General features: G+C 52.9%; 1 protein-coding gene across 1 annotated transcript in view; it reads left to right on the top strand.

Moving 5' to 3' along the window:
• Positions 1-8,197, top strand: part of Lrfn2 (leucine rich repeat and fibronectin type III domain containing 2) — a 174,075-nt gene that overhangs the window by 100,809 nt on the left and 65,069 nt on the right. The window lies entirely within an intron of this gene.

Here is an 8,197-nt window from a genome sequence, read left to right as displayed (position 1 = left end):
CAGAAGCAGCGTGCCCAGGGTCGGGAGCAGAAGCAGCTTGCCCAGGGTCAGGCTCAGAAGCAGCGTGCCCAGGGTCGGGAGCAGAAGCAGCGTGCCCAGGGTCGGGAGCGGAAGCAGCGTGCCCGGGGTCGGGAGCAGTAGCAGCTTGCCCAGGGTCGGGCTCAGAAGCAGCGTGCCCAGGGTGGGGCTCAGAAGCAGCGTGCCCAGGGTCGGGCTCAGAAGCAGGGCCTGACTGATCTTTATTCTCTCAGCCTCTCTGCTGCCCTCTGGGCCTCGGTAGAAAAAGACAAAATTCCAAAGGCCGGAAGAGAGACCAGGGAAACATCCTGGAGAGCAGCTGGTGGAGACAGGGAGATGGCGGGCGGAGCAGCCCTTTGGCAGCCTAGTCGTTTCTGTGCCCCTGGCAGACCTGTGCCACACGGGAGCTCATTACTGTCACTTATCTGCCTGGACTTCCGGGCTCTTCTGAAGTCCTCCTTTACCCAGTCAGAGCTATTTCTTTCAGACCCTGAGGAGCAGGGAAAAGGACCAGGATAGAAAGTGAAGCCTCCAATGCTGAACAGGGCAAGGTTGGGGCAGGAATGGATGAGATGTGGCGAGGGGTGGAATTGGCAGGAACAAGGAGGGCATGGGAAGGGTGTGGAGCTGGAGTGGGCGGGGCCTGCTCGGGGAATAGAGGACAGTGAGTAGAGCCTGGGCAGGGATGAAGTGGGTTGGGGCTACCAGTGATGGACTTGGATGGGCATGGCCTGGGGTTGGTGGGGCCTGAGCTAGGTAGGTGGAAAGAAGTGGGGGCAGGCTGCTGAGGCCACTGGAGGGCTTTGAGTTCTGAATTCAGAAAAGCTGGCAGGTGTCACCATGGCAACTGCACAACAGGGACATCTTTGAAAAAGAAAAAGGACAAGTTTGACGATTTTATTAGCTGTCTTTACACTCTTCACCAGGAAGGGAAGTGGGGGCCTGGAGGCGCTGGAGGCTGGGCAGTCGGTGGCGGTGGACCCCATAGAGAGAATATGAATCAACCTGCAGGGCTGGGGATGACTGTGCCGTGTAGCCCCACCTCTCCTGGTACTGTCTATCCACACAGTGCCTCCCAGATCCTGCTTTGAGGACCTGTGTCATCTAGGCTTGATTCTAGGAGGGTCCTGCCAAATTCCCCAGACCAAAACTTTCAGGTTCAAGATGCCCCGTGTCTCTACACATCAAGAGAAGCTCATACTGGGGATGGTGGCAGACAAGGGCAGGCACGCCCAAATCACACTGTCTGGCTTCAGCACTCCACAAGCTTCTTAGCCTTGAGCAATCTGGATAGCAGCCTCACACTTTAACTGCCCAGCGATTGGAGAATAATCGCAATGCCCAGCCTTTCTATGGCTGTGCAGATGCTCTGGGCATGCGCAAACCTTAGGTATGCAGCTGTGAGTAGATCACAGGGTTTGGGGGAGGGCTGTGTGGACCTAGCTGCCATTCCCATCTCCATCTGTGGACTGGGCACCTGCATCCTTTTGCTTGCTGTCACTAGGGAGCCTCATTTGTCACTGGGGAGTTGGGTAGATAGAAGGACACTTTCTCCCAAGATCTGCCTCTGTGGGTCTCAAACCCTGCATGCATACCAGAGTCCCTGGGACTTTGCAAGGAAACAGACAGTGGCACAGCCAAGGGGTTTCAGTTCCCAGAGTGGGGTGTGTCTGCAGGGATGGGTGCCTCATCCAACACCTTTGAAACCATCCATAGAGATAATGTCTTAGGCTCTGTCTTATCACTGAGGATTTCAGGGTGGTTAGATTTTACAGCTAAGTGCCCAGTCAGTTCTATCACAAGCAGGAACTCCCATAGCGTGCTTCTTGCCCCAGCAGGGGCCCATGTAACAGCTGTGTTATCCATGGTTCCTAAACACAGCTCTGCAGAAGACGTTGAAAGGGGAGGCCCAGAGAAGGCAACAAACTCCAAAGAAGGTCACAGAACAGGCAGATTAAGGAACTGGGATTCAAATACAGGACCAGGGTGGGCTGGAGAGATGACTCAGAGGTTAAGAGCACTGACTGATCTTAAGGAGGTGCTGAGTTCAATTCCCAGCAATCACATGGTGGTTCACAACCATCTGTAATGAGATCTGGTGGCCTCTTCTGGCCTGCGGGCATGCAAGGAGGCTGAATACTGTGTATACAATAAATAAATAAAAAAATCAAATACAGGACCAAAGAACTGTAAAGCATGACCCTTGACAGACCCTCAGCGTTAACTCCTGACCTGGGGCTCGATCCTTAATCACCAGGGCCTTGCTGTGTGAGCTCATCCTTTCAGCCCCTATTAAAAAAGAAAGAAAGAAAATTAAAAAGAAAAAAGCACGCACTGCTCCTGACAGGTAGGGCCGGGGGAAACACCAGGCACACAATACAGCAGGCACGAAATTGATGGTGATTTCAGCTTTCACCCAGGCCAGGAGGTTACCATACAAAAACTGCACGGGGACGAAAGTGTGCCCACATCTAGATTATCAGCTTCTCAGGAGGCCTTGAAATTTTCCTAGAAACAGCCTCTAAAATAAAAGTCAAGTTGTATGCCAAATTGGATTCTGCCACAGCACGGATCCGTGGGGCTGGCAAGCTGCCCACGGCGGAGAGAGAAGGAAGGCAGTTCAAGTTCCACCCTCCATGAGTGTGGCCCTGGCACAGTCCACAGCCTCCAAGGTGGACTTTAGCTGAGAAAGGAGAACTAGAGGCTCGCCTCCTACTAGCTGGCTTTGGTCCCGCTCCGAGTTGAGTTTTATCTCTGTCCCCAGAAATACAGTGTCTTGCTCCAAATGGCTGTGGAGAGCCAAATTTGTGTGTATGCCCCACCCACCTACAGGTTCCCTGAGGATCCTGCAACTAGACAGGTGCAGAGAAGAGAGAGGCGAGGGTGAGATGCCAGGGATGTTAGAAGTCACATCACGAACTCCCCATTTTACAGATGGCAGCACCGAGAAGTAGGGGAGAACGTGATGTAACCAGGTCAGCGTGGGTACTAGGCCCCTGGGTCTTGACTTAATGCCTCTGAAGTTTGCAGACACTACAGTTCAGGGGATGAGACCAGCACTCGTTTCTCATGTCAGTTCTGGGAGAGGGGCCCTCCGAGGGGTGGGCGGTGGGGGAGTGGGGATGGGAGGCTATGGTCCCGGCATCGGTCTAACTCCCTTAGTCTGTTTGTGAACACCTACTGTGTGATTCCTTAGAGAGCTACCAATGTGGGCCAGAAAGATGGCTGAGTGAGCTGAGTGATGCTGTCTAGCTGTGTGATCACGGGCAAGTGGCTCAACCTCTCTGCTCCTCTGTTTCCCGGCTTGTAAAGTAGGTCACGATGACAGGGACTCTTTAAGCTATGGCAAGGTATAAATGAGTTCTACCAACACCAGCAGAGTAAGTAAACAGACACACATCTGCATGGTGGCTGTGTGGCACAGCAGCAATGAGTACTGTCACCATTTACCTCCTAAAATTTCTGAGAACTAAAGAAGAGGTCAGCACAGAGTGGCTCAGACCTCATCCTAGTAGAGGGCAGAAGAAAAATGCCACCCACCTGGACACACGTGGTGCTCCATGCAGCAGGCCAAGGCTGGAGGCCCTCGCTGGCCCCTACAGAACTATGCAGGGGGCCTGAGGATTCCACATACCTGATTCTCTCCTGTAACTTTATGCATGGGCCCCAAATTCTTCTGTGACTTTGCACATGGGCCCCACATTCTCCTGTGACTTTACACATGGGCCCCACATTCTCCTGTGACTTTGCACATGGGCCCCACATTCTCCTGTGACTTTGCACATGAAACCTAAATTCTCTCTAATCCTTGTAGGGAAAAAAGAAGGTGTCCGGGGCTTCACCTGAGTATGCCACAGCCTGTAAACAGCAACTGTGGCAATGTCCCCTGGCTGGGTGTGGAGATACATTGGGTCCCAAAGGAAAAGAGGTCCAGTGAGTCACTGCTGTGGCTGCTGAGAGCCAGGAGTGGAGGGGGGGCTGTGGTGGATGGAGGGGAATGGATACAGGCTGCAGGGAGGGCTGTGGTGGATGGAGGGGGATGGATACAGGCTATAGAGAGGACTGTTCTGGGTGGGGTGGAGTGGATACAGGCTGCAGGGGGGTTGTCCTGGATGGGGTGGATACAGGCTATAGGGAGGACTGTTCTGGGTGGGGTGGGGTGGATACAGGCTGCAAGGAGGGTTATCCTGGGTGGGGTGGGGTGGATACAGGCTGCAGGGGAGGGCTGTCCTGGATGGGGTGGATACAGGGTATGTATGGGATGAGGTCACAAGCTCCAGCTGGTAGCTTGACCATCCTAGGGCCTGGTTATTGAGAGAGTCAGAGCTGCTTCAACAGCCTTCCATGAGAAAGCTGTAAGATGCTGGGGAAACACTTGAGAGTCAGAGCTGCTTCAACAGCCTTCCATGAGAAAGCTGTAAGATGCTGGGGAAACACTTCCAATCATTCCCAGGGAAAACACTTCCAATCATTCCCAAAATGAATTTGACCCTAGTGAGAGGCTGTCCACCCTAGCCTGTTATCTCTTTACTGAAATAGGCTGCCACATATCTCAGAACATCTTCCTTTGGCTATGTGACTTTGTGGGGCACACCTAACCTCTCTGGTCTTGCAGAACCGGGACTATAGAGATAACCTTGCTGGAGGCAGGCAGCCAGGTCACACTGTCCTTAGAGATTGCCATCAGTTCTAGAGCCCCTGAGCCTCTTCTTAGCCTCTCAGGAGGTCCCTTGACTCACAGAGGAAGTCAAAACAAAACCATGGGGAGACAGAAAGGGGGCCGCTTTTAAATAGCAAACACCTCGCCCTTCTGATTAGAAGACGTCTATTTGAGAAAGGACGCTGAATTTGTGAGCTCTTTCTCAGAAGCTGACGACTTCATGCTCCAGCCATGCATTGGAATTCCACAGACATATGCTCAGCAAGGCTTGAGGGCTGCTGGCCTGTCAGTCCGTCCCCATAATCAAGCAGCATGCATGACTTTAATTAACAAAGAAGGCAGAAGTGCTCCTTAGGAAGCAGCCTGGGCCATTTTGTATCAAGGCTGAGACATCCCCAGGGGTGCAGCCAGGGTAGGAAAGAAAGAGAAAGCTGTCTGTCATGTGCTTCCTGGGGAGTACACAGGGCTGGCCGAAGACTCGGACTTCCCGAGGCCCTGGCTGGTATGGGCTGGGTCCAGCCAGGGTGTCAGGAATCAGCCAAGCATAGTGATGACCAAGGGCATAGTGTAGAAGGTGGCCATTCTACAGAGAGATGGACAAGAGGGCTGCTTTAGAAGCCCTGGAAGGTTTGAGCTGACATTTTGAAGTATGTAAACAATCTTGCTAGGACTAAAACAGAGAGTGGTCTAGGGGCTGTGCCCACTAAGTAAACCAATGTTTACAGGGCTCCCGAAGGGCCCAGACATGAGCCAAATGTTGGTATAGTTGGGAGATGGTGTATACACATCTGAAAGTCAGGGCCCACCCCTGAGACATACAGGGAGATTGGGTAGACACAGGTTCCACCCAAAGGGAAGCTTCAAGAGACCTGGGTTACCCAAAAAATCTCGGGGGAAGTGTGTTCAGAGAATAGAGAGGCTGTGGGAGGCCCATGGCATCCTAGAAACAGCGTGCGTGGGGACAGAGACTCTGTGTGTATGTCTATGTGTGTGCCTTGAGTACAGGAGGTCAGGGGGACCCAGCCTAATCAAGCTACAGGTGACATAGCTGGGCAACAGACACTTCTGCAGTGACACTGAAACCACATCTCAGGGCTGAAGAAAACATTCACGTTTCAGTAGAGTCTGGATTGTATTTACTCTTCTACAAATGAAATTATAAAATATCATTTTAATACATTTTTATGGAGAAAGGAGCCACAGGGAGGCAAGTGTCTGGGGCCCAGTGAACTCACACTGGTGTTTTAAGACTGAACCTTGGCTTAGATGGTGCTCTTCTGACTGTCCCTCCAAGTCTGTTTTAATCAGTTGTGTGCCCCTGGGCCATCGCGAACTCTTTGGTGATCAGCTTGCCCTTCTGGGGACGTGGAAGTAATAAACCCATCTCCTAGGCTGGTGACCAGGAGCACAGTAGACAAGGCATCCCTGCAATTGCAGAGAAAGTTGCAGCAGCCATGAGCTTGGGGAAGTGGGAGACTTGAGGAAGGCTGGGCAGGTGCTGCAAAGGCAGGACCAATCTCAGCACAGAGGTCATCAGAAAGATGGGGATCCTGGCTCTGCCCCCTCATCCCACTTCCTGTTCCTCCCAGAATGTTTTCCTGAAGGAACAAGAGCCAGCAGGCACCCTGGGAGCCTCCATGGTCTCAGCGTATAAGAGCATCTATCCCTGTGCCTCAGGCCCCCACCCCCCGTGCCTGCCTTCAGCCTTTCTTGCACAGCGGTAGGTAGCATCATGGCAGAGTCAGTATGTGCTCTGTGCAAGGTGTCAAGCACATCCCTCTGGTGCTCAGTGGAATTCCCTCCTGCTCCCCACGTCAGCAGCACCTCCTTATGTCTTTGCTTCTCCACTTTGCTTCCAGACTTCCTCTCTTGGTCCCAGATCTCATGGGTTCCCCATAACACTCCAGGGTCCAGCTGCCATCTTCCAGCTATATGCCAGGCAAGCTCAGACTTGGCCCTTCTGCTCTAAGGCTGATACTCAGCCTGCAACTGAGAAAGAGTGTACCCCCAATCTTGCCCTCCTACCAGCTCCTTCTCTGTGGTCAGGATGCACCCTGCTGTCCCCTCAGGACATGATATCTTATGTAGGACAGCTGAAGTGGAACATTCCCATCTCCAATATCTGGAAGGACATAGGCAAGGACTCCAGCATCATCCTCCTCTTTAAGAAACAGAAGGTAGGGTTTCTGGGAGTTTCTAAGCAATGACCTTTAAGTAAAGCTCACCTATACTCTCAGAGCAGAGCCTCATTTAGAATAGGACCTTGAGATGACTTCATTCTGGATCGAGGTAGGTCATTAAGGTGAGAGTAGCCTTCTAAGAGAGAGCTAGGGTTGGGAAGTGTGTCAGTCCTTAAGTTCAGTCTGGGGTGGGGAGGGAGAGGGAGATTTAGAAGAGGAGATCTGGAACAATGTACCCAGCTGCCATCACCATTAGAGAAGGCTCCTGGATCCTGCCTCTCAGAAGGCACTCGAGGAGTGTTTCCTGCTCCACATACTGGATCCTTGGCTCTAAAACAGCCAGAGACTCAAACCTCCCCTGCATCTATGCTGTGCCCACTAAGAGTAGGGCAAAACTGGCTTCTTCCATCCTGGGGGATTGAGTGAAGGGGGCAAGTGGAGAGGCAGTGCTCCAGGGCAGCCTGGGTGTGGCCAATGCACATGGCCACTCTTCTTCACCCAGGTCAGGTGACCAGGTTTCCACACTGGTCAATGTTCACACTCTGCGGTATGGTAGGACTTGCATGGAATCACACGGAAGATGCCCTGCAAGCTGAGCCTAGTATCCTGTGAGCACTGGCTGTTGCAGCTCCCAGGCAAGGAACAGGTGTGCCTCGCCACTCCTGTGACATGGTTCAGATGGCTGGGCTGCAGTTGAAACTGGGCTCTGTGACGTTGATGTATGACATATGCCCCTCCATTTTAGGAGCTTCCTGGGGACACAGGGCATCTAAGTCAGGCGGGAGCATAGGTGAATCGGGGATGGTTTGGGGGCCATCTGGCTTCGGCATGTGGCTGGAGCTGCTTGTCAGTTTATTGCCATCACTCTGACCATTCCCCAGTGGAGAGTGGGCCCTAAAACCTGGCTGGAGCACAGGTTTTCTTCTGCTGGGAGAGAGAAGGTGGGCAGGTAGACCCAGAGGTGTGGGTTTTAGAAAAAGGAATCTGAGCTAGACTCTGGGGGCAAGGATAAGCAGATGTGTCCTGTGTGTCTTCGACAGCAGAGGGAGGCCCTCCGTCCCAGCCTCTCACTCTGGAAGACTCATTTCCAGAACAGCCAGAGAAACAGGTGCAGAAGGAGCTGCTGGCTTGCAGCACAAAGTGAGGGAAGGGTGTAAATGCCCGGGCGGGAGATACAGCAGAGTCCAAGACAAACACCACATTCATGGAAAGCTTCGAGCCAGTGAAAATGGGCTGCCAGAGAAACACAGTTCAGAACTGTCAGTCTGCTAAGGTGTCTGAAGGTGGGGATGGGGCCTCAGTGGGTGGGGATGGGGGCCTCAGTGGAGGTGGGGATGGG

Source organism: Microtus ochrogaster, linkage group LG2 (genome assembly GCF_000317375.1).
Source record: "Microtus ochrogaster isolate Prairie Vole_2 linkage group LG2, MicOch1.0, whole genome shotgun sequence".
In the NCBI taxonomy this organism is placed as follows: Eukaryota; Metazoa; Chordata; class Mammalia; order Rodentia; family Cricetidae; genus Microtus; species Microtus ochrogaster.
This window is presented reverse-complemented; position numbering and strand designations above follow the sequence as displayed.